The following is a 26,447-nucleotide window of genomic DNA, read 5'->3' as shown; positions in this document are numbered from 1 at the left end:
TCTGGGGAAGAAGGGAGAAATCTGGAGGGGTTGCGAGGAGACTAGAGGGTGTCTAAGGGGTCTGGGGGGACCAAAGAGAGCTGGGGGCCCCATTCTGTGGAAAAGAGGGGTCCAGAGCGCACTAGAGGGGTGCTAAGGGGTCTACACGGTCAAGAAATGCCTCTGGGGAAGAAAGGAATAAATCTGGAGGGCTTGCGAGGAGACTAGAGGGTGTCTAAGGGGTCTGGGGGGACCAAAGACAGCTGGAGGGCCGAATTCTGTGGAAAAGAGGGATCCAGAGTGCACGAGAGGGGTGCTGAGGTGCCTGCATGGTCTAGAAATGGCTCTGGGGAAGAAGGGAGAAATCCAGAGGGGTTGCGAGGAGACTAGAGGGTGTCTAAGGGGTCTGGGGGGACCAAAGACAGCTGGGGGCCCCATTCGATAGAAAAAAGAGCTCCAGAGTGCACTAGAGGGATGCTAAGGCATCTACACTGTCAAGAAATGCCTCTGGGCAAGAAGGAAGAAATCTAGAGGGGTGCCAAGGAGACTAGAGGGTGTCTAAGGGACCTGGAGGTCCCAAAGATACCTGGGGGGCCCAATTCTGTGGAAAAGAGGGGTCCACAGCACACTAGAGGGGTGCTAAGACATCTACACTGTCCAGAAATGCCTCTGGGGAAGAAGGGAGAAATCTGGAGGGGTTGCGAGGAGACTAGAGGCTGTCTAAGGGGCTGGGGGGCCAGAAGAGAGCTGGGGGGCACAATTCTGTGGAAAAGAGGGGTCCAGAGCGCACTAGAGGGGTGCTGAGGCATCTACACTGTCAAGAAATGGCTCTGGGGAAGAAGGCAGAAATCTGGAGGGGTTGCGAGCACACTATAGGGTGTCTAAGGGTACTGGGGGGCCAGAAGAGAGCTGGGGGAACCCATTCTGTGGAAAAGAGGGGTCCAGAGAGCAAAGTAGAGAGGTGCTAAGGGGTCTACACTGTCCATAAATGCCTCTGGAGAAGAATGGAGAAATCTGGAGGGGTTGCGAGCACACTAAAGGCTGCCTAAAGGGGTTTAGGAGGCCAGAAGATATCTGGGGGGCCCCACTCTGTGGAAAAGAGGGGCCCAGAGCACACTAGAGGGGTGCTAAGGGGTCTACACTGTCAAGAAATATCTCTGGGGAAAAAGGCAGAAATCTGGAGGGGTTGCGAGGAGACTAGAGGCTGTCTAAAGCGGTCTGGGGGCCAGAAGTCAGCTGGGGGGCTGAATTCTGTGAAACAGAGGGGTCCAGAGTGCACTAGAGGGGCACTAAGGGGTCTACACGGTCAAGAAATGCCTCTGGGGAAGAAGGGAGAAATCTGGAGGGGTTGCGAGGAGACTAGAGGGTGTCTAAGGGGCCTGAAGATTCCAAATATATCTGGGGGACCCAATTTTGTGGAAAAGAGGGGTCCAGAGTGCACTAGAGGAGTGCTAATGTGTGTACACTGTCAAATAATGCCTCTAGGGAAGAAGGGAGAAATCTGGAGGGATTGCGAGTAGACTAGAGGGTGGCTAAGGTTTCGGGGTGGCACCAAAAGAGCTGGGGGGCCACATTTCTGTGGAAAAGAGGGGTCCAGAGCGCACTAGAGGGGTGCTAAGGTGTCTACATAGTCCAGAAATGCCTCTGGGGAAGAAGGGAGAAATCTGGAGGGGTTGCGAGGAGACTAGAGGGTGGCTAAGGGTTCTGGGGGGCCACAAGAGAGCTGGGGGGGCCCATGCTGAGGAATAGAGGGGTCCAGAGTGCACTAGAGGGGTGCTAAAGCATCTACATGGTCAAGAAATGCCTCTGGGGAAGAAGGGAGAAATCTGGAGTGGTTGCGAGGAGACTACAGGGTGGCTAAGGTTTCGGGATGGCACCAAAAGAACTGGGGGGCCACATTTCTGTGGAAAAGAGGGGTCCAGAGCACACTAGAGAGGTGCTAAGGGGTCTACACTGTCCAGAAATGGCTCTGGGGAAGAAGGGAGAAATCTGGAAGGGTTGCGAGCACACTATAGGGTGTCTAAGGGTCCTGGGGGGCCAGAAGAGAGCTGGTGGGGGTCACTCTGTGGAAAAAAGGGGTCCAGAGCGCACTAGAGGGGTGCTAAGGTGACTACATGGTCCAGAAATGGCTCTGGGGAAGAAGGGAGAAATCTGGAGGGGTTGCGAGGAGACTACAGGGTGTCTAACGGGTCTGGGGTGCCACAGGAGGAGTGGGGGGCCCCACTCTGTGGAAAAGAGGTGTCCAGAGCACACTAGAGGGGTGCTAAGACATCTACATGGTCCAGAAATACCTCTGGGGAAGAAGGGAGTAATCTGGAGGGGTTGCGATGAGACTAGAGGGTGGCTAAGGGGTCTGGGGGGACCAAAGAGAGCTGGGGGCCCCATTCTGTGGAAAAGAGGGGTCCAGAGCGCACTAGAGGGGTGCTAAGGGGTCTACACGGTCAAGAAATGCCTCTGGGCAAGAAGGAAGAAATCTGGAGGGCTTGTGAGGAGACTAGAGGGTGTCTAAGGGGTCTGGGGGGACCAAAGACAGCTGGAGGGCCCAATTCTGTGGCAAATAGGAGTCCAGAGTGCATTAGAGGGGTGCTAAGGTGTCTGCATTGGCCTAGAAATTGCTCTGGGGAAGAAGGGAGAAATCCGGAGGGGTTGCGAGGAGACTAGAGGGTGTCTAAGGGGTCTGGGGGGCCAGAAGAGAGCTGGGAGGGCCCATTCGATAGAAAAAAAGAGCTCCAGAGTGCACTACAGGGGTGCTAAGGCCTCTACACTGTCAAGAAATGCCTCTGGGGAAGAACGGAGAAATCTGGAAGGGTTGCGAGCACACTGTAGGGTGTCTAAGTTGCCTGGGGGGCCAGAAGAGAGCTGGGAGCTGGACTCTGTGGAAAAGAGCACCCCTCTAGTGTACTCTGGACCCCTCTGTTCCACAGAATTTGACCACCCAGCACTCTTCTGTGCCCCCAGACCCCTTAGACACCCTCTAGTCTCTTCGCAACCCCTCCAGATTTCTCCCTTCTTCCCCAGAGCCATTTCTGGACCATGTAGACGCCTTAGCACCCCTCTAGTGCGCTTTGGACTCATCTTTTCCACAGAATTGGCCCCCCCAAATATCTTTTGGCCCCCCAGGCCCCTTAGACACCCTCTAGTCTCCTCGCAACCCCTCCAGATTTCTCCCTTCTTCCCCAGAGGCATTTCTTGACAGTGTAGACACCTTAACATCCCTCTAGTGTGCTCTGGACCCCTCTGTTCCACAGAGTGGGGCCCCCGACCCCTCCTGTGGCACCCCAGACCCCTTAGACATCCTCTAGTCTCCTCAAAACTCCTCCCGATTTCTCCCTTCTTCCCCAGAGGCATTTCTGGACCATGTAGACACCTTAGGGGTCCAGAGCGCACTAGAGGGGTGCTAAGGTGTCTACATGGTCAAGAAATGTCTCTGGGAAAGAAGGGAGCAATCTGGAGGGGTTGCGAAGAGACTAGAGGGTGTCTAAGGGGTCTGGGGGCACAGAAGAGAGCTGGGGGGCCCAATTCTGTGGAAAAGAGGTGTCCAGAGAGCACTAGAGGGGTGCTAAGGCGTCTACACTGTCAAGAAATGGCTCTGGGGAAGAAGGCAGAAATCTGGAGGGGTTGCGAGGAGACTAGAGTCTGTCTAAGGGGTCTGGGGGCCAGAAAACAGCTGGGGGGCCGAATTCTGTGGAACAGAGGGGTCCAGAGTGCACTAGAGGGGCACTAAGGGGTCTACACGGTCAAGAAATGCCTCTGGGGAAGAAGGGAGAAATCTGGAGGGGTTGCGAGGAGACTAGAGGGTGTCTAAGGGGCCTGGAGATTCCAAATATATCTGGGGGACCCAATTTTGTGGAAAAGAGGGGTCCAGAGTGCACTAGAGGAGTGCTAATGTGTGTACACTGTCAAATAATGCCTCTAGGGAAGAAGGGAGAAATCTGGAGGGTTTGCGAGTAGACTAGAGGGTGGCTAAGGTTTCGGGGTGGCACCAAAAGAGCTGGGGGGCCACATTTCTGTGGAAAAGAGGGGTCCAGAGCACACTAGAGAGGTGCTAAGGTGTCTACATAGTCCAGAAATGGCTCGGGGGAAGAAGGGAGAAATCTGGAAGGGTTGCGAGCACACTAAAGGATGTCTAAAGGGGCTTGGGGGGCGAGAAGAGAGCTAGAGGACCCCATTCTGTGCAAAAGAGGGGTCCAGAGCGCACTAGAGGGGTGCTAAGACATCTACACTGTCAAGAAATGCCTCTGGGGAAAAAGGGAGAAATCTGGAGGGGATGCGATGAGACTAGAGGGTGTCTAAGGGGTCTGGAGGTCCCAAAGATATATGGGGGGCCCAATTCTGTGGAAAAGAGGGGTCCAGAGTGCACTAGAGGAGTGCTAAGGTGTCTACACTGTCCAGAAATGCCTCTGCGGAAGAAGGGAGAAATCTGGAGGGGTTGCGAGGAGACTAGAGGGTGTCTAAGGAGTCTGGGGGGCCCCAAGAGAGCTGCGGGGGGCATGCTGTGGAAAAGAGGGATCCAGAGTGCACTAGAGGAGTGCTAAAGCGTATACATGGCACAGAATTGGCTAACGTGCTAAGATGTCTACACTGTCAAGAAATGCCTCTGGAGAAGAAGGGAGAAATCTGGAGGGGTTGTGAGGAGACTAGAGGGTGTCTAAGGGGTCTGAGGGCCTCAAGAGAGCTGGGGGGCCACATTCTGGGGAAAGAGGGGTCCACAGCACACTACAGAGGTGCTAAGGCGTCTACATTGTCAAGAAATGGCTCTGGGGAAGAAGGCAGAAATCTGGAGGGGTTGCGAGCACACTATAGGGTGTCTAAGGGTACTGGAGGGCCAGAAGAGAGCTGGGGGAACCCATTCTGTGGAAAAGAGGGATCCAGAGCAAAGTAGAGAGGTGCTAAGGGGTCTACACTGTCAAGAAACACCTCTGGAGAACAAGGGAGAAATCTGGAGGGCTTGCGAGGAAACTAGAGGCTGTCTAAAGCGGTCTGGGGGCCAGAAGACAGCTATGGGCCGAATTCTGTGGAACAGAGGGGTCCAGAGTGCACTAGAGGGGTGCTAAGGGGTCTACACTGTCAAGAAATGCCTCTGGGGAAGAAGGGAGAAATCTGGAGGGGTTGCGAGGAGACTAGAGGGTGTCTAACGGGTCTGGGGTGCCACAGGAGGAGTGGGGGGCCACATTTCTGTGGAAAAGAGGGGTCCAGAGCACACTAGAGGGGTGCTAAGGGGTCTACATGGTCAAGAAATGCCTCTGGGGAAGAAGGGAGAAATCTGGAGTGGTTGCGAGGAGACTACAGGGTGGCTAAGGTTTCGGGGTGGCACGAAAAGAACTGGGGGGCCACATTTCTGTGGAAAAGAGGGGTCCACAGCGCACTAGAGGGGTGCTAAGACATCTACACTGTCCAGAAATGCCTCTGGGGAAGAAGGGAGAAATCTGGAGGGGTTGCGAGGTGACTAGAGGCTGTCTAAGGGGTCTGGGGGGCCAGAAGAGAGCTGGGGGGCACAATTCTGTGGAAAAGAGAGGTCCAGAGCGCACTAGAGAGGTGCTAAGGGGTCTACACTGTCCAGAAATGGCTCGGGGGAAGAAGGGAGAAATCTGGAAGGGTTGCGAGCACACTATAGGGTGTCTAAGGGTCCTGGGGGGCCAGAAGAGAGCTGGTGGGGGTCACTCTGTGGCAAAGAGGGGTCCAGAGCGCACTAGAGGGGTGCTAAGGTGACTACATGGTCCAGAAATGCCTCTGGGGAAGAAGGGAGAAATCTGGAGGGGTTGCGAGGAGACTACAGGGTGTCTAACGGGTCTGGGGTGCCACAGGAGGAGTGGGGGGCCCCACTCTGTGGAAAAGAGGGGTCCAGAGCACACTAGAGGGGTGCTAAGGGGTCTACACGGTCAAGAAATGCCTCTGGGGAAAAAGGAATAAATCTGGAGGGCTTGCGAGGAGACTAGAGAGTGTCTAAGGGGTCTGGGGGGACCAAAGACAGCTGGAGGGCCCAATTCTGTGGAAAAGAGGAGTCCAGAGTGCATTAGAGGGGTGCTAAGGTGCCTGCATGGTCTAGAAATGGCTCTGGGGAAGAAGGGAGAAATCCGGAGGGGTTGCGAGGAGACTAGAGGGTGTCTAAGGGGTCTGGGGGGCCAGCAGAGAGCTGGGGGACCCATTCTGTGGAAAAGAGGGGTCCACAGCACACTAGAGAGGTGCTAAGACATCTACACTGTCCAGAAATGCCTCTGGGGAAGAAGGGAGAAATCTGGAGGGGTTGCGAGGAGACTAGAGGGTGGCTAAGGGGCCTGGAGATTCCAAATATATCTGGGGGACCCAATTTTGTGGAAAAGAGGGGTCCAGAGTGCACTAGAGGAGTGCTAATGTGTGTACACTGTCAAATAATGCCTCTAGGGAAGAAGGGAGAAATCCGGAGAGCTTGCGAGGAGACTAGAGGGTGGCTAAGGTTTCGGGGGGGCACCAAAAGAGCTGGGGGGCCACATTTCTGTGGAAAAGAGGGGTCCAGAGCGCACTAGAGGGGTGCTAAGGTGTCTACATGGTCAAGAAATGCCTCTGGGGAAGAAGGGAGAAATCTGGAGTGGTTGCGAGGAGACTACAGGGTGGCTAAGGTATCGGGGTTGCACCAAAAGAACTGGGGGGCCACATTTCTGTGGAAAAGAGGGGTCCAGAGCACACTAGAGAGGTGCTAAGGCCTCTACACTGTCAAGAAATGCCTCTGGGGAGGAACGGAGAAATCTGGAAGGGTTGCGAGCACACTGTAGGGAGTCTAAGGGGCCTGGGGGGCCAGAAGAGAGCTGGGATCTGGACTCTGTGGAAAAGAGCACCCCTCTAGTGTACTCTGGACCCCTCTGTTCCACAGAATTTGGCCACCCAGCTCTCTTATGGCCCCCTAGACCACTTAGACACCCTCTAGTCTCCTGGCAACCCCTCCAGATTTCTCCCTTCTTCCCCAGAGGTATTTCTGGACCATGCACACACCTTAGCACCCCTCTAGTGCGCTCTGGACCCCTAAGGTGTCTACATGGTCCAGAAATGCCTCTGGGGAAGAAGGGAGAAATCTGGAGGGGTTGCCAGGAGACTAGAGGATGTCTAAGGGGTCTGGGGTGCCACAGGAGGGGTGGGGGGCCCCACTCTGTGGAAAAGAGGGGTCCAGAGCACACTAGAGGGATGTTAAGGTGTCTACACTGTCAAGAAATGCCTCTGGGGAAGAAGGGAGAAATCTGGAGGGGTTGCCAGGAGACTAGAGGGTGTCTAAGGGGTCTGGGGGGACCAAAGAGAGCTGGGGGCCCCATTCTGTGGAAAAGAGGGGTCCAGAGCGCACTAGAGGGGTGCTAAGGGGTCTACACGGTCAAGAAATGCCTCTGGGGAAGAAAGGAATAAATCTGTAGGGCTTGCGAGGAGACTAGAGGGTGTCTAAGGGGTCTGGGGGGACCAAAGACAGCCGGGGGGGCCCATTCGATAGAAAAAAGAGCTCCAGAGTGCACTAGAGGGATGCTAAGGCATCTACACTGTCAAGAAATGCCTCTGGGCAAGAAGGAAGAAATCTAGAGGGGTGCCAAGGAGACTAGAGGGTGTCTAAGGGGCCTGGAGGTCCCAAAGATACCTGGGGGGCCCAATTCTGTGGAAAAGAGGGGTCCACAGCGCACTAGAGGGGTGCTAAGACATCTACACTGTCAAGAAATGCCTCTGGGGAAGAAGGGAGAAATCTGGAGGGGTTACGAGGTGACTAGAGGCTGTCTAAAGGGTCTGGGGGGCCAGAAGAGAGCTGGGGGGCCCAATTATGTGGAAAAGAGTGGTCCAGAGCGCACTAGAGGGGTACTAAGGCGTCTACACTGTCAAGAAATGGCTCTGGGGAAGAAGGCAGAAATCTGGAGGGGTTGCGAGCACACTATAGGGTGTCTAAGGGTACTGGGGGGCCAGAAGAGAGCTGGGGGAACCCATTCTGTGGAAAAGAGGGGTCCAGAGCAAAGTAGAGAGGTGCTAAGGGGTCTACACTGTCCATAAATGCCTCTGGGGAAGAATGGAGAAATCTGGAGGGGTTGCGAGCACACTAAAGGCTGCCTAAAGGGGTTTGGGAGGCCAGAAGAGAGCTGGGGGGCCCCATGTAAAAGAGGGGCCCAGAGCACACTAGAGGGGTGCTAAGGGGTCTACACTGTCAAGAAATACCTCTGGGGAAGAAGGGAGAAATCTGGAGGGGTTGCGAGGAGACTAGAGGGTGGCTAAGGGTTCTGGGGGGCCACAAGAGAGCTGGGGGGGCCCATGCTGAGGAATAGAGGGGTCCAGAGTGCACTAGAGGGGTGCTAAAGCATCTACATGGTCAAGAAATGCCTCTGGGGAAGAAGGGAGAAATCTGGAAGGAGTTGCGAGGAGACTAGAGGGTGGCTAAGGTTTCGGGGTGGCACCAAAAGAACTGGGGGGCCACATTTCTGTGGAAAAGAGGGGTCCAGAGCACACTAGAGGGGTGCTAAGGGGACTACACTGTCCAGAAATGGCTCGGGGGAAGAAGGGAGAAATCTGGAAGGGTTGCGAGCACACTAAAGGATATCTAAAGGGGCTTGGGGGGCGAGAAGAGAGCTAGAGGACCCCATTCTGTGCAAAAGAGGGGTCCAGAGCGCACTAGAGGGGTGCTAAGGGGTCTACACGGTCAAGAAATGCCTCTGGGCAAGAAGGAAGAAATCTGGAGGGCTTGTGAGGAGACTAGAGGGTGTCTAAGGGGTCTGGGGGGACCAAAGACAGCTGGAGGGCCCAATTCTGTGGCAAATAGGAGTCCAGAGTGCATTAGAGGGGTGCTAAGGTGTCTGCATTGGCCTAGAAATTGCTCTGGGGAAGAAGGGAGAAATCTGGAGGGGTTCTGAGAAGACTAGAGATTGTCTGAGGCGTCTGGGGGGTCCATTCTGTGGAAAAAAGTGGTCCAGAGCACACTAGAGGGGTGCTAAGACATCTACACTGTCCAGAAATGCCTCTGCGGAAGAAGGGAGAAATCTGGAGGGGTTGTGAGGAGACTAGAGAGTGTCTAAGGAGTCTGGGGGGCCCCAAGAGAGCTGGGGGGGCCCATGCTGTGGAAAAGAGGGATCCAGAGTGCACTAGAGGGGTGCTAAAGCGTATACATGGCACAGAATTGGCTAACGTGCTAAGATGTCTACACTGTCAAGAAATGCCTCTGGGGAAGAAGGGAGAAATCTGGAGGGGTTGCGAGGAGACTAGAGGGTGTCTAAGGGGTCTGGGGGCCACAAGAGAGCTGGGGGGCCCCATTCTGTGGAAAAGAGGGGTCCAGAGCGCACTTGAGGGGTGCTAAAGCATCTACATGGCATAGAATTGGCTAACGTGCTAAAATGTCTACACTGTCAAGAAATGCCTCTGGGTAAGAAGGGAGAAATCAAGAGCGGTTGCAAGGAGACTAGAAGCTGTTAAAGGGGTCTGGGGGCCTCAAGAGAGCTGGGGGACCACATTCTGGGGAAAGAGGGGTCCACAGCACACTACAGGGGTGCTAAGGTGTCTACATGGTCCATAAATGGCTCGGGGCAAGAAGGGAGAAATCTGGAGGGGTTGCGAAAAGACTAGAGGCTGTCTAAGGGCTCTGGGGGGCCAGAAGATATCTGGGGGGCACAATTCTGTGGAAAAGAGGGGTCCAGAGTGCACTAGAGGGGTGCTAAGGCATCTACATGGTCCAGAAATGCCTCTGGGGAAGAAGGGAGAAATCTGGAGGGGTTGCGAGGAGACTAGAGGGTGTCTAAAGCGTCTGGAGATCCGAAAGCTATCTGGTGGGCCCAATTATGTGGAAAAGAGTGGTCCAGAGCGCACTAGAGGGGTGCTAAGACGTCTACACTGTCCATAAATGCTTCTGGGGAAGAAGGGAGAAATCTTTTTGTGTGGCAAGGAGACTAGAGGGTGCCTAAGGGGTCTGGGGGGCCAAAAGAGAGCTAGGGGTCCTATTCCATTGAACAGAGGGATCAAGAGGGCACTAGAGGGGTGCTCTTTTCCAGAAAGTGGGGACCCCACCTCTCATTTGGTCCCCAGACCCCCAAGACACCCTGTAGTCTCCGCAGAAGCCCTCCACATTGCTTCCTTCTTCCCCATAGGCATTTCTTGACCACGTCAACACCTTAGGGGTCCAGAGCGCAGTAGAGGGGTGCTAAGGTGTCGACACTGTCAAGAAATGCCTCTGGGGAAGAAGGGAGAAATCAGCAGGGGTTGCGAGGAGACTAGAGGGGGTCTAAGGGGCCTGGGGGGCCAGAAGATAGCTGGGGGGCTGCTTTCTGTGGAAAAGAGGGGTCCAGAGCGCACTAGAGGGGTTCTATGGCGTCTACACAGTCAAAAAATGCCTCTGGGGAAGAGGGGAGAAATCTGGAGGGGATGAGAGGAGACTAGAGGGTGTCTAAGGGGCCTGGGGACCAGAAGAGAGCTGGGATCTGGACTCTGTGGAAAAGAGCACCCCTCTAGTGCACTCTGGACCCCTCTGTTCCACAGAATTTGGCCCCCCAGCACTCTTCTAGGCCCCCAGACCCCTTAGACACCCTCTAGTCTCTTCGCAACTCCTCCAGATTTCTCCCTTCTTCCCCAGTGGCATTTCTGGACCATGTAGACACCTTAGCACCCCTTCTAGTGCGCTCTGGACACCTCTTTTCCACAGAATTGGGCCCCCAGCTCTCTTATGGCCCCCTAGACCACTTAGACACCCTCTACTCTCCTCAGAAGGCCTCCAGATTGCTCCCTTCTTTCCCAGAGACATTTCTTAACCATGTAGACACCTTAGCACCCCTCTAGTGCGCTCTGGACCCCTAAGGTGTCTACATGGTCCAGAAATGCCTCTGGGGAAGAAGGGAGAAATCTGGAGGGGTTGCGAGGAGACTAGAGGGGGCCAAGGGGCCTGGGGGGCCACAAGAGAGCTAGGGGGCCCCACTCTGTGGAAAAGAGGAATCCAGAGTGCACTAGAGAGGTAGTAAGGTGTCTACATGGTCCAGAAATGCCTCTGGGGAAGAAGGGAGAAATCTGGATGGGTTTCGAGGAGACTAGAGGGTGTCGAAGGGGTCTGGGGTGCCACAGGAGGGGTGGGGGGCCCTATTCTGTGGAAAAGAGGGGTCCAGAGCGCACTAGAGGGGTGCTAAGGGGTCTACACTGTCAAGAAATGCCTCTGGGGAAGAAGGGAGAAATCTGGAGGGGTTGCGAGGAGACTAGAGGGTGTCTAAGGCGCCTGGGGGGCCCGAAGACAGCTCCAGGTCACAGCAAGCACCCCAGTAGGGGTGTTCTGAGCAGGCGAGGAGTTTTAAGGGGACTAGGTGGCCAAAAACCCAACTGTGGGGAACCAGGACGAAATATGAAAGGTTTCTGAGGAGACCAGCTGTTCTCTAGGAGGCCTGGGGTCCAGAGAACAGCTCTGGGGCCATACCAGCACCCCAGGAGGCATGCTCAGCAGAGCAGAGGGGTCCTAAGGGGCCTAAACAGCCAAAATAGGAGAACTGGCTAACAAGGAAGACCTCAGGAGGTGCTCTGAGGGGACAGGAGGGGATGGATTTTGAGCAGACTAGGGGACGCATAGAGGTATGTGAGGCACAACCAAGGAAGACAGAGAAGCCTTAAGGGGACTGGAAGGAAAGGGGAGCGGAAGGAAAGGGGATCTGATGGGATAGAGGGCACATGGAATGGTCATAGCGATAGGGCATAGAGAGGACTCTACAGTGCAGCCAATGGAAAAGAAGGGCCGTAGGGCATACTGAAAGGGTGCAATGAATGCATAGGGCTCTGGGGTACCCCCAAGGCAAACCAAGGCGTCCTGAGGGGAGCGTGTGGCACTCAGAGGGGTTCTGATGGGGCTAAAGGGCTAGGAGATGGACCCTAAGGGGCTCAGAGGGCAAAGAGAGGCATCCTGAGAGGACTAGAGGGAAAAGCAAAGGCGCCGAGACGCACCAATGGCAAACGGAGAGGTTTTGAGGAGACTAGAGGGAAAAGAGGGGGGACTTAATAGGACAAGAGGACAAACATAGGAGTCTTGATGCTACCAGAGGGCCTACAGACACCAAATGTCAGAATAACCTTGCAGGAACTAGAAAGAAGCAAAGAATTTTGAAGGGACAAGAGAACAAATGGAGTGCCTTGGAGCATACCTAAAAGCAAATGGATTGGTCCTGAGGGAACTAGGGAGCAAATGGGTGAGTCCTGGGGGGGACGCGGAGGAAAACTGAAGGTTCTGGGGCATTAGCTCACCTGCCATAATCTTCCTGTGTGGAGCCTGCTTCTTCCCTCTGAGAAGTTGGCCTTTGCTTTCATTGCACAGGCAGCTGTGAGCTGTTGCGTAGTCTCGGCAGACAAGTTGGGGATCGCTGCCCAGGCAGTCGTGACCTGCAACACTGCATGCTCAGAACAGTTCTCAGGAAGTCACGCGTACTCATAACCTGAAGAGCAAAAAGCAAATCTCTCTTAAGGTCAGTTTTTATTTCATCATAGGAGCAAGCTTTCCCTCTCTTCTGCACTGTACTGCCTCTAACAGCACACCTTCCTCATCACCATTTTCCCCTGCTCCTTTCACTCCTCTCAGTTGCCCCTGCGTCTTAGATCTCTAAAGCAGCTGTTTCTCATCCACAGGTACTTTCCTGTCCTGTTGCCGATTCACCCCCCGGTTGTCCTATAGCAAGCAGTTGAGACACCTTGGCCTAGTTCTTAGCCGCACACGCCTTTTGATCTGGCAAGCAGCTCAGACAGAGCAGAGGGCAGCAAGAAAGGTGGATCTGAATGTAGTAGACTTGGGCACCGAGCAAGATGGAAGCAGCAGCAAGGCATCAAAGAGATGGCATCTTTGTAAAGAAAAGAGATATAGTTCCAGGCTACCGGGGATTCTCTGTACCTGTGGCCAGGGCTCCTGCCTGCAGGCTCTTTCCACACAGTTAAAGGTAGCTGAACGCAGTGCCCTTGGGAGGCAGTGACATGGTGTCCCCGGTACTGCTGTGGGGTGGCTGTTCCAGGGTCTCTCAGGCTGTTTTGGGGTCCTTGGACAGAGACAGTGCTGTTCACATTTCCTTGAGGACTTTCCCTTGTGCTGCACAGCAGGACAGCTCCGCACCGTGCCCTCCCAGCACTGCCACTCCTCATAGCTGCTGCCTAATTGGCCCCAATCTTGAGCAAAGCTACAACTACCAGGAGCCCGCAGCGCCCTCCTACTCTCCCTGCCCTCCCCATTTCCAAGAGGGACGGCCCCAGCCCCTGGGGGCAAGCCTGCCTGGTCACACCAGAGATGGAAAATGCTTCCTGCCTTGTACTAGGGAAAACCAGGGAAATGCCACTGTCCCCAATGACCTATGGGGACTCCTGCGTGAGCGGCACATGTCCAGTAAGGAACAGACCCAGCGGGCCACTGCTGCAGGGCTGAGAAGGCACCGGCACCTGGAACTGCAGCTCCTGGCCTGCCACAGAGCATAACGTGGCCGGCTGGTGAGAACCCCGCTGGCAAAGGACTGCCCCTCCGGCCGCCTCGAGAGGCACAGCATGCTGTCCGAGCAGCCCAATGCGGGAAGACTACATCTCCCGGCATGCCGTTCAAACAAAAAAAGGCCTCCCGGAAGCCCGGTGCCGGAAGACTACCGCTCCCGGCATGCCAGCGGCGCCCCCGGCCCCCCCCCCCCTCCCCCCGTAGCGCTAGGTGAAGTTTAACCCTGTGGAGATTCCGTTCCTTTCCGTCCCGCCCCCGTTCCCTTTTCCTCCCTGTCTCCCCGGAATCCACCGCAGAGCCCCGAGCGCGACCCCGCGATCCCCAGCACCGGCCCGGGGCTCCCCCGACACCGCCGCGGCCGGCTACGGGTCAACTCCAACACTGCCCCTGCCTCCCCCCACGACCCTCCCTGCGCTTCCCCTGGGATCCCTCCTCCCCCTCCCCAACGCGGTCCCCAGCGGACATAGGAGACACCCCCCTCCCCGCGCTCCTCCGACCGCGCAATAAACCGCACCACAGCCCCAGCGGACCGCCTGCCTTCCCCCCTGCCCCATCCTGGCGCACCCCCCTTCTTCCCCCCCAGCACCACTGCAGACCCACCGCACCTCCTTCCTCCCCACCCGAACCCCAACGCACCCCCTTACCCCCCCCCCCATACCACCACAGCCTCGGCACACCCCCTTCCTCCCTCCCTCCACCTCCATGGCCCCGGTGCACTGCTCTTCCCCACCACATCCTCAGCCCCCACTGCCCCAGCACACCACCCTCCCTAGCCCCGGTGCAGTTTCCCCTGGCCCCAGTGCACCCCAGTTGTGCTGCGCTGCCCGGGACACTCCCACCCACCAGGACCCCCGGCACATGAGGGACCTGCAGCCCGGAGCGCGCACCCCCCCAGCCCCGCTCACCTCCTCCGCAGGGCAGCCGCGTGCCGGTCCCAGGCAGCAGTGCTCAGCAGCAGCTCCATCGTCCAGAACCAGCCCCAGCATGAGCTTCCCCCAAATGCAGCCCCAGCCCAGGCGTGTGCCCGCCCTTGCCATCAGCCCCACCTGTGGCTTGTCCCACCTGTCCCAGCCATGGAGCCCCACCTGGGGCCTGTCCTGCCACCCAGCTCCACCTGGCATTCATCCCAGCCCCAGGGCCTGCAGCTGCAGCCCATCAGGAACTGGGGAGAGGGAATGGCCATCAGCCCCATCAGGGACAACTGGGGCTGCCAGGGCAGCAGAGGCACCCCCACTCCTGAGAGCAGCTTCCTGAAAGCTGAAGGGAGAGGCCTGGGGTATAGAGAGGGGAAAGGGGAGTATGCAGAGGACAAGAGAACAAATGGAGAGCTCTGGGTACAACAAAAGTAGAAAAAGGCAATGACAGAGCAAACAGAGTGACTCTGGGGGCACCACCAAGAAGCACCCAGAAAACTCTGGGACAGGAGAGAAAGCTAAACAGAGAACTTTGCAGTGTGCTGCAAAACAACCACAGGGCCCAACAAAAGGCACACAGAGCCCTTGGGGGCAACCCAAAATGTGAATTGAGGGCTCCGGAGGGCATCAGAGGGCAAATGCAGGGCTCTGGGGCAAAGCAAAATACAAATAAAGGGGCTTAAGGCACACCACAGGGGTCATAAGGCATGTCACAGGACTCAGTGCAGCTGACAGGATGGTGCCTGCAGGCTCCCCCCACCCCCACGGAAACTCTATCTCCCCACTCCAGGCACACAGGCCCTGGCACAAGAACCACAAGGGACAATGAGGAATGCTGAAAGCAAATACAGAAGGAACTCCACAGTACACTAGAGGGGGGCTACGGGGGTCTACATGGTCCAGAAATGCCTCTGGGGAAGAAGGGAGAAATCTGGAGGGGTTGCGAGCACACTAGAGGGTGTCTAAAGGGCCTGGGGGGCCAAAAGAGAGCTGGGGGGCCCCATTCTGTGGAAAAGAGGGGTGCAGAGCGCACTAGAGGAGTGCTAAGGCGTCTACATGGTCCAGAAATGGCTCTGGGGAAGAAGGGAGAAATCTGGAGGGGTTGCAAGGAGACTAGAGGATGTCTAAGGGGCCTGGGGGCCACAAGATGGGGGGCCAATTCTGTGGAAAAGAGGGATCCAGAGTGCACTAGAGAAGTGCTAAAGCATCTACACGGTCCAGAAATGCCTCTGTGGAAGAAAGGAAAAATGTGGAGGGGTTGCGAGGAGACTAGAGGGTGTCTAAGGAGTCTGGGGGGCCAGAAGAGAACTGAGGGGCCCATTCTGTGGAAAAGAGAGGTCCAGAGCGCACTAGAGGGGTGCTAAGGTGTCTACACTGTCCATAAATGCCTCTGGGGAAGAAGGGAGAAATCTGGAGGGGTTGCGAGGAGACTAGAGGCTGTCTAAAGCGTCTGGAGATCCGAAAGATATCTGGTGGGCCCAATTATGTGGAAAAGGGGGGTCCCGAGCGCACTAGAGGGGTGCTAAGGCGTCTACACTGTCCATAAATGCTTCTGGGGAAGAAGGGAGAAATCTGGAGGTGTGGCAAGGAGACTAGAGGGTGTCTAAGGGGCCTGGGGGGCCAAAAGAGAGCTAGGGGTCCTATTCCGTTGAACAGAGGGATCAAGAGGGCACTAGAGGAGTGCACTTTTCCAGAAAGTGGGGACCCCACCTCTCATTTGGTCCCCAGACCCCCAAGACACCCTGAAGTCTCCGCAGAAGCCCTCCACATTGCTTCCTTCTTCCCCATAGGCATTTCTTGACCACGTCAACACCTTAGGGGTCCAGAGCGCAGTAGAGGGGTGCTAAGGTGTTGACACAATCAAGAAATGCCTCTGGGGAAGAAGGGAGAAATCTGGAGGGGTTGCGAGGAGACTAGAGGGTGTCTAAAAGGGTCTGGAGGTCCCAAAGATATCTGGGGGGCCCAATTCTGTGGAAAAGAGGGGTCCAGAGTGCACTAGATGGGTGCTAAGGCATCTACACTGTCCATAAATGCCTCTGGGGAAGAAGGGAGAAATCTGGAGGGGTTGCGAGAAGACTACAGGGTGTCTAAGGGGCCTGGGGGGCCAGAAGATAGCTGGGGGGCTGCATTCTGTGGAAAAGAGGGGTCCAGAGCACACTAGCGGGGTTCTATGGCGTCTACACAGTCAAAAAATGCCTCCGGGGAAGAAGGGAGAAATCTGGAGGGGTTGCGAGGAGACTAGAGAGTGTCTAAGGGGCCTGGGGGCCACAAGAGAGCTGGGGGGCCAATTCTGTGGAAAAGAGGGATCCAGAGTGCACTACAGGGGTGCTAAGGCATCTACACTGTCCATAAATGCCTCTGGGCAAGAAGGGAGAAATCTGGAGGGGTTGCGAGGAGCCTAGAGGGGGTCTAAGGGGTCTGGGGGGCCAGAAGAGAGCTGGGGGGCCCAATTCTGTGGAAAAGAGGGGTCCAGAGCGCACTAGAGGGGTGCTAAGGGGTCTACACTGTCAAGAAATGCCTCTGGGAAAGAAGGGAGAAATCTGGAGAGGGTTGCGAGGAGACTAGATGGTGTCTAAGGGGTCTGGGGGGCCAGAAGAGAGCTGTGGGGCCCAGTTCTGTGCAAAAGAGTGGTCCAGAGCACACTAGAGGAGTGCTAAGGTGCCTACATGGTCTAGATATGCCTCTGGGGAAGAAGGGAGAAATCTGGAGGGGTTGCGAGGAGACTAGAGGGTGTCTAAGTAGTCTGGGGGCCCAGAACAGAGCTCGGGGGCCCCATTCTGTGGAAAAGAGGGGTCCAGAGCGCACTAGAGGGGTTCCAAGGCGTCTACACTGTCAAGAAATGGCTCTGGGGAAGAAGGGAGAAATCTGGAGGGGTTGCGAGAAGACTAGAGGGTGTCTAAGGGGTCTGGAGGTTCCAAAGATATCTGGGGCGCCCAAGTCTGTGGAAAAGGGGGGTCCAGAGTGCACTAGAGGGGTGCTAAGGCGTCTACACTGTCCATAAATGCTTCTGGGGAAGAAGGGAGAAATCTGAAGGTGTGGCAAGGAGACTATAGCGTGTCTAATGGGTCTGGGGGGCCAAAAGAGAGCTAGAGGTCCTATTCCGTTGAACAGAGGGATCAAGAGGGCACTAGAGGGGTGCTCTTTTCCAGAAAGTGGGGACCCCACCTCTCATTTGGTCCCCAGACCCCCAAGACACCCTGTAGTCTCCGCAGAAGCCCTCCACATTGCTTCCTTCTTCCCCATAGACATTTCTTGACAACGTCAACACCTTAGGGGTCCAGAGCGCAGTAGAAGGGTGCTAAGGTGTTGACACAATCAAGAAATGCCTCTGGGGAAGAAGGGAGAAATCTGGAGGGGGTTGCAAGAAGACTAGAGAGTGTCTAAGTGGTCTGGGGCGCCAGATGAGAGCTGCGGGGCCCCATTCTGTGGAAAAGAGGGGTCCAGAGCACACTAGAGGAGTGCTAAGGTGTCTACACTGTCAAGAAATGCCTCTGGGGAAGAAGGGAGTAATCTGGAGGGGTTGTGAAGAGACTAGAGGATGTCTAAAGGGGTCTGGAGGTCCCAAAGATATCTGGGGGGCCTAATTCTGTGGAAAAGAGGGGTCCAGAGTGCACTAGAGGGGTGCTAAAGCATCTACACTGTCCATAAATGCCTCTGGGGAAGAAGGGAGAAATCTGGGGGGGTTGCGAGGAGACTAGAGGGTGTCTAAGTAATCTGCGGGGCCAAAAGAAAGCTGGCGGGGGGCCATTCTGTGGAAAAGAGGGGGCCAGAGTGCACTAGAGGGGTGCTAAGGCGTCTACATGGTCTAGATATGCCTCTGGGGAAGAAAGGAGAAATCTGGAGGGGTTGCGAGGAGACTAGAAGGTGTCTAAGGGGTCTGGGGGAGAAGAAGATATCTGGGGGCCCCATTCTGTGGAAAAAGAGGGGTCCAGAATGAATTAGTGGGGTGCTAAGGGGTCTACACTGTCAAGAAAGGCCTCTGCGGAAAAAGGGAGAAATCTGGAGGACTTGCGAGGAGACTAGGGGGGGTCTAAGGGGTCTGGGGATCCCAAGGATATCTGCGGTGCCCTATTCTGTGGAAAAGAGGGGTCCAGAGCACACTAGAGGAGTGCTAAGGTGCCTACATGGTCTAGATATGCCTCTGGGGAAGAAGGGAGAAATCTGGAGGGGTTGCGAGGAGACTAGAGGGTGTCTAAGTAGTCTGGGGGCCCAGAACAGAGCTCGGGGGCCCCATTCTGTGGAAAAGAGGGGTCCAGAGCGCACTAGAGGGGTTCCAAGGCGTCTACACTGTCAAGAAATGGCTCTGGGGAAGAAGGGAGAAATCTGGAGGGGTTGCGAGGAGATTAGAGGGTGTCTAAGGGGTCTGGAGGTTCCAAAGATATCTGGGGCGCCCAATTCTGTGGAAAAGGGGGGTCCAGAGCGCACTAGAGGGGTGCTAAGGCGTCTACACTGTCCATAAATGCTTCTGGGGAAGAAGGGAGAAATCTGGAGGTGTGGCAAGAAGACTATAGCGTGTCTAAGGGGTCTGGGGGGCCAAAAGAGAGCTAGAGGTCCTATTCCGTTGAACAGAGGGATCAAGAGGGCACTAGAGGGGTGCTCTTTTCCAGAAAGTGGGGACCCCACCTCTCATTTGGTCCCCAGACCCCCAAGACACCCTGTAGTCTCCGCAGAAGCCCTCCACATTGCTTCCTTCTTCCCCATAGACATTTCTTGACAACGTCAACACCTTAGGGGTCCAGAGCACAGTAGAAGGGTGCTAAGGTGTTGACACAATCAAGAAATGCCTCTGGGGAAGAAGGGAGAAATCTGGAGGGGGTTGCAAGAAGACTAGAGAGTGTCTAAGTGGTCTGGGGCGCCAGATGAGAGCTGCGGGGCCCCATTCTGTGGAAAAGAGGGATCCAGAGCGCACTAGAGGAGTGCTAAAGCATCTACATGGTCCAGAAATGCCTCTGTGGAAGAAAGGAAAAATGTGGAGGGGTTGCGAGGAGACTAGAGGGTGTCTAAGGAGTCTGGGGGGCCAGAAGAGAACTGAGGGGCCCATTCTGTGGAAAAGAGAGGTCCAGAGTGCACTAGAGGGGTGCTAAGGGGTCTACATGGTCTAGAAATGCCTCTGGGGAAGAAGGGAGAAATCTGGAGGGGTTGCGAGGAGACTAGAGGGTGTCTAAGGGTCCTGGGGGGCCCCAACAGAGCTGGGGGGCCCCATTCTGTGGAAAAGAGGGGTCCAGAGTGCACTAGAGGGATGTGAAGGCGTCTACATGGTCTAGAAATGGCTCTGGAGAAGAAAGAATAAATCTGGAGGGGTTACAAGGAGACTAGAGGCTGTCCAAGGGGGCTGGGGACCAGAAGAGAGCTGGGGGGACCCAATCCTGTGGAAAAGAGAGGTCCAGAGTGCACTAGTGGGGTGCTAAGGGGTCTACGCTGTCAAGAAATGCTTCTGGGGAAGAAGGGAGAAATCTGAAGGGGTTGCAAGGAGACTAGAGAGTGTCTAAGTGGCCTGGGTGCCAGAAGAGAGCTGGGGGACCCAATTCTGTGGAAAAGAGGGGTTCAGAGTGCACTAGAGGGGTGCTAAGGTGTCTACATGGTCAAGAAATGCCTCTGGGGAAGAAGGGAGAAATCTAGAGAAGTTGCGAGGAGACTAGAGGGTGTCTAAAGCGTCTGGAGATCCGAAAGATATCTGGTGGGCCCAATTATGTGGAAAAGGGGGGTCCAGAGCGCACTAGAGGGGTGCTAAGACGTCTACACTGTCCATAAATGCTTCTGGGGAAGAAGGGAGAAATCTGAAGGTGTGGCAAGGAGACTAGAGGGTGTCTAAGGGGTCTGGGGGGCCAAAAGAGAGATAGGGGTCCTATTCCGTTGAACAGAGGGATCAAGAGGGCACTAGAGGAGTGCACTTTTCCAGAAAGTGGGGACCCCACCTCTCATTTGGTCCCCAGACCCCCAAGACACCCTGAAGTCTCCACAGAAGCCCTACAGATTGCTTCCTTCTTCCCCATAGGCATTTCTTGACCACATCAACACCTTAGGGGTCCAGAGCGCAGTAGAGGGGTGCTAAGGTGTCGACACGGTCAAGAAATGCCTCTGGGGAAGAAGGGAGAAATCTGGAGGGGGTTGCGAGGAGACTAGAGAGTGTCTAAGGGGTCTGGGGGGCCAGATGAGAGCTGGGGGGCCCCATTCTGTGGAAAAGAGGGCTCCAGATTGCACTAGAGGGGTGCTAAGGGGTCTACACTGTGAGGAAATGGCTCTGGGGAAAAAGGGAGAAATCTGGAGGAGATGCGAGGAGACTAGAGGGTGTCTAAAGGGGTCTGGAGATCCTAAAGATATCTGGGGGGCCTAATTCTGTGAAAAAGAGGGGTCCAGAGCGCACTAGAGGGGTGCTAAGGCGTCTACACTGTCAAGAAATGGCTCTGGGGAAGAATGGAGAAATCTGGAGGGGTTGCTAGGAGACTAGAGGATATCTAAGGAGTCTGCGGGGCCAAAAGAAAGCTGGAGAGGGCCCATTCTGTGGAAAAGAGGGGTCCAGAGTGCACTAGAGGGGTGCTAAGGCATCTACACTGTCAAGAAATGCCTCTGGGGAAGAAGGGAGAAATCTGGAGGGGTTGCGAGGAGACTAGAGAGTGTCTAAGGGGTCTGGAGATCCCAGAGATATCTGGGGGGCCCAATTCTGTGGAAAAGAGAGGTCCAGAGCACACTAGAAGGGTGCTAAGTCGTCTACATAGTCAAGAAATGCTTCTGGGGAAGAAGGGAGAAATCTGGAGGGGTTGCGAGGAGACTAGAGGGTGTCTAAGGGGTCTGGAGGTTCGAAAGATATCTGGGGGGCTCAATTCTGTGGAAAAGAGGGGTCCAGGGTGCACTAGAGGGGTGCTAAGGTGCCTACATAGTCTAGATATGCCTCTGGGGAAGAAAGGAGAAATCTGGAGGTGTTGCGAGGAGAGTGGAGGGTGTCTAAGCAGTCTGGGGACCCAGAACAGAGCTCGGGGGCCCCATTCTGTGGAAAATAGGGGTCCAGAGTGCACTAGAGGGGTGCTAAAGCGTCTACACTGTCAAGAAACGCCTCTGGGGAAGAAGGGAGAAATCTGGAGGGGTTGCGAGGAGACTAGAGGGTGTCTAAAGCGTCTGGAGATCCGAAAGATATCTGGTGGGCCCCATTCTGTGGAAAAGGGGGGTCCAGAGTGCACTAGAGGGATGTGAAGGCGTCTACATGGTCCAGAAATGGCTCTGGAGAAGAAAGAATAAATCTGGAGGGGTTGCGAGGAGACTAGAGAGTGTCTAAGGGGTCTGGGGCGCCAGATGAGAGCTGGGGGGCCCAATCCTGTGGAAAAGAGGGGTCCAGAGCACACTAGAGGGGTGCTAAGGTGCCTACATAGTCAAGAAATGCTTCTGGGGAAGAAGGGAGAAATCTGCAGGGGTTGCGAGGAGACTAGAGTGGGTCTAAGGGGTCTGGAGGTCCCAAAGATAACTGGGGGGCCCAATTCTGTGGAAAAGAGGGGTCCAGAGTGCACTACAGGGGTGCTAAGGCATCTACACTGTCCATAAATGCCTCTGGGGAAGAAGGGAGAAATCTGGAGGGGGTTGCGAGGAGACTAGAGAGTGTCTAAGGGGTCTGGGGGGCCCGAAGAGAGCTGGGGGGGTGCCATTCTGTGGAAAAGAGAGGTCCAGAGTACACTAGAGGGGTGCTAAGGCGTCTACATGGTCAAGAAATGCCTCTGGGGAAGAAGGGAGAAATCTGGAGGGGTTGCAAGAAGACTAGAGGCTGTCTAAAGCGTCTGGAGATCCGAAAGATATCTGGGGGGCCCAATTCTGTGGAAAAGGGGGGTCCAGAGCGCACTAGAGGGGTGCTAAGGCGTCTACACTGTCCATAAATGCTTCTGGGGAAGAAGGGAGAAATCTGGAGGTGTGGCAAGGAGACTAGAGGGTGTCTAAGGGGTCTGGGGGGCCAAAAGAGAGATAGGGGTCCTATTCCGTTGAACAGAGGGATCAAGAGGGCACTAGAGGGGTGCTCTTTTCCAGAAAGTGGAGACCCCACCTCTCATTTGGTCCCCAGACCCCCAAGACACCCTGTAGTCTCCGCAGAAGCCCTCCAGATTGCTTCCTTCTTCCCCATAGGCATTTCTTGACCACGTCAACACCTTAGGGGTCCAGAGCACAGTAGAGGGGTGCTAAGGTGTCGACACGGTCAAGAAATGCCTCTGGGGAAGAAGGGAGCAATCTGGAGGGGTTGCGAGAAGACTACAGGGTGTCTAAGGGGCCTGGGGGGCCAGAAGATAGCTGGGGGGCTGCATTCTGTGGAAAAGAGGGGTCCAGAGCACACTAGCGGGGTTCTATGGCGTCTACACAGTCAAAAAATGCCTCCGGGGAAGAAGGGAGAAATCTGGAGGGGTTGCGAGGAGACTAGAGGGTGTCTAAGGGGCCTGGGGGCCACAAGAGAGCTGGGGGGCCAATTCTGTGGAAAAGAGGGATCCAGAGTGCACTAGAGGGGTGCTAAAGCATCTACACTGTCCATAAATGCCTCTGGGGAAGAAGGGAGAAATCTGGAGGGGCTGCAAGGAGCCTAGAGGGTGTCTAAGGGGTCTGGGGGCCCAGAACAGAGCTCGGGGGCCCCATTCTGTGGAAAAGAGGGGTCCAGAGCGCACTAGAGGGGTTCCAAGGCGTCTACACTGTCAAGAAATGGCTCTGGGGAAGAAAGGAGAAATCTGGAGGGGTTGCGATGAGACTAGAGGGTGTCTAAGGGGTCTGGAGGTTCCAAAGATATCTGGGGCGCCCAATTCTGTGGAAAAGAGGGGTCCAGAGTGCACTAGAGGAGTGCTAAGGCGTCTACATGGTCAAGAAATGCCTCTGGGGAAGAAGGGAGAAATCTGGAGGGCTTGCGAGAAGACTAGAGAGTGTCTAAGTGGTCTGGGGCGCCAGATGAGAGCTAGGGGGCCCCATTCTGTGGAAAAGAGGGGTCCAGAGCACACTAGAGGGGTGCTAAGGTGTCTACGCTGTGAAGAAATGGCTCTGGGGAAGAAGGGAGAAATCTGGAGGGGTTGCAAGGAGACTAGAGGGTGTCTAAAGGGGTCTGGAAGTCCCAAAGATATCTGGGGGGCCTAATTCTGTGGAAAAGAGGGGTCCAGAGTGCACTAGAGGGATGTTAAGGTGTCTACACTGTCAAGAAATGGCTCTGGGGAAGAAGGGAGAAATCTGCAGGGGTTGCCAAGAGACTAGAGGGTGTCTAAGGGGTCTGGGGGGCCAAAAGATAGCTGGGGGGACCAATTCTGTGGAAAAGAGGGGTCCAGAGCGCACTAGAGGGCTGCTAAGGGGTCTACACTGTCAAGAAATGCTTCTGGGGAAGAAGGCAGAAATCTGGAGGGGTTGTGAGGAGACTAGAGGGGGTCTCAAGGGTCTGGGGGGCCAGAAGAGAGCTGGGGGGCTCCATTATGTGGAAAAGAGGGATTTAGAGCACACTAGAGGAGTGCCTACGTGTCTACATGGGCTAGAAATGGCTCTGGGGAAGAAGGGAGAAATCTGGAGGGGTTGCGAGGAGACTAAAGGGTGTTTAAGGGGTCTGGAGGTTCGAAAGATATGTGGGGGGCCCGTTCTGTGGAAAAAAGGGGTCCAGAGCACACTAGAGGAGTGCTTACGTGTCTACATGGACTAGAAATGCCTCTGGGGAAGAAGGGAGAAATCTGGAGGGGTTGCCAGGAGACTAGAGGGTGTCTAAAGCGGTCTGGGGGCCAAAAGACAGCTGGGGGGCCCGATTCTGTGGAAAAGACGGGTCCAGAGTGTACTAAAGGGGTGCTAATGCGTCTACACGCTCAAGAAATGCCTCTGGGGAAGAACAGAAAAATCTGCACCCCTCTAGTGCGCTCTGGACCCCTAAGGTGTCTACATGGTCCAGAAATGCCTCTGGGGAAGAAGGGAGAAATCTGGAGGGGTTGCGAGGAGACTAGAGGGGGCCAAGGGGCCTGGGGGGCCACAAGAGAGCTAGGGGGCCCCACTCTGTGGAAAAGAGGAATCCAGAGTGCACTAGAGAGGTAGTAAGGTGTCTACATGGTCCAGAAATGCCTCTGGGGAAGAAGGGAGAAATCTGGAGGGGTTTCGAGGAGACTAGAGGGTGTCGAAGGGGTCTGGGGTGCCACAGGAGGGGTGGGGGGCCCTATTCTGTGGAAAAGAGGGGTCCAGAGCGCACTAGAGGGGTGCTAAGGGGTCTACACTGTCAAGAAATGCCTCTGGGGAAGAAGGGAGAAATCTGGAGGGGTTGCGAGGAGACTAGAGGGTGTCTAAGGCGCCTGGGGGGCCCGAAGACAGCTCCAGGTCACAGCAAGCACCCCAGTAGGGGTGTTCTGAGCAGGCGAGGAGTTTTAAGGGGACTAGGTGGCCAAAAACCCAACTGTGGGGAACCAGGACGAAATATGAAAGGTTTCTGAGGAGACCAGCTGTTCTCTAGGAGGCCTGGGGTCCAGAGAACAGCTCTGGGGCCATACCAGCACCCCAGGAGGCATGCTCAGCAGAGCAGAGGGGTCCTAAGGGGCCTAAACAGCCAAAATAGGAGAACTGGCTAACAAGGAAGACCTCAGGAGGTGCTCTGAGGGGACAGGAGGGGATGGATTTTGAGCAGACTAGGGGACGCATAGAGGTATGTGAGGCACAACCAAGGAAGACAGAGAAGCCTTAAGGGGACTGGAAGGAAAGGGGAGCGGAAGGAAAGGGGATCTGATGGGATAGAGGGCACATGGAATGGTCATAGCGATAGGGCATAGAGAGGACTCTACAGTGCAGCCAATGGAAAAGAAGGGCCGTAGGGCATACTGAAAGGGTGCAATGAATGCATAGGGCTCTGGGGTACCCCCAAGGCAAACCAAGGCGTCCTGAGGGGAGCGTGTGGCACTCAGAGGGGTTCTGATGGGGCTAAAGGGCTAGGAGATGGACCCTAAGGGGCTCAGAGGGCAAAGAGAGGCATCCTGAGAGGACTAGAGGGAAAAGCAAAGGCGCCGAGACGCACCAATGGCAAACGGAGAGGTTTTGAGGAGACTAGAGGGAAAAGAGGGGGGACTTAATAGGACAAGAGGACAAACATAGGAGTCTTGATGCTACCAGAGGGCCTACAGACACCAAATGTCAGAATAACCTTGCAGGAACTAGAAAGAAGCAAAGAATTTTGAAGGGACAAGAGAACAAATGGAGTGCCTTGGAGCATACCTAAAAGCAAATGGATTGGTCCTGAGGGAACTAGGGAGCAAATGGGTGAGTCCTGGGGGGGACGCGGAGGAAAACTGAAGGTTCTGGGGCATTAGCTCACCTGCCATAATCTTCCTGTGTGGAGCCTGCTTCTTCCCTCTGAGAAGTTGGCCTTTGCTTTCATTGCACAGGCAGCTGTGAGCTGTTGCGTAGTCTCGGCAGACAAGTTGGGGATCGCTGCCCAGGCAGTCGTGACCTGCAACACTGCATGCTCAGAACAGTTCTCAGGAAGTCACGCGTACTCATAACCTGAAGAGCAAAAAGCAAATCTCTCTTAAGGTCAGTTTTTATTTCATCATAGGAGCAAGCTTTCCCTCTCTTCTGCACTGTACTGCCTCTAACAGCACACCTTCCTCATCACCATTTTCCCCTGCTCCTTTCACTCCTCTCAGTTGCCCCTGCGTCTTAGATCTCTAAAGCAGCTGTTTCTCATCCACAGGTACTTTCCTGTCCTGTTGCCGATTCACCCCCCGGTTGTCCTATAGCAAGCAGTTGAGACACCTTGGCCTAGTTCTTAGCCGCACACGCCTTTTGATCTGGCAAGCAGCTCAGACAGAGCAGAGGGCAGCAAGAAAGGTGGATCTGAATGTAGTAGACTTGGGCACCGAGCAAGATGGAAGCAGCAGCAAGGCATCAAAGAGATGGCATCTTTGTAAAGAAAAGAGATATAGTTCCAGGCTACCGGGGATTCTCTGTACCTGTGGCCAGGGCTCCTGCCTGCAGGCTCTTTCCACACAGTTAAAGGTAGCTGAACGCAGTGCCCTTGGGAGGCAGTGACATGGTGTCCCCGGTACTGCTGTGGGGTGGCTGTTCCAGGGTCTCTCAGGCTGTTTTGGGGTCCTTGGACAGAGACAGTGCTGTTCACATTTCCTTGAGGACTTTCCCTTGTGCTGCACAGCAGGACAGCTCCGCACCGTGCCCTCCCAGCACTG

Source organism: Dromaius novaehollandiae, chromosome 16 (genome assembly GCF_036370855.1).
Source record: "Dromaius novaehollandiae isolate bDroNov1 chromosome 16, bDroNov1.hap1, whole genome shotgun sequence".
Taxonomy (NCBI): Eukaryota; Metazoa; Chordata; class Aves; order Casuariiformes; family Dromaiidae; genus Dromaius; species Dromaius novaehollandiae.
This window is presented reverse-complemented; position numbering follows the sequence as displayed.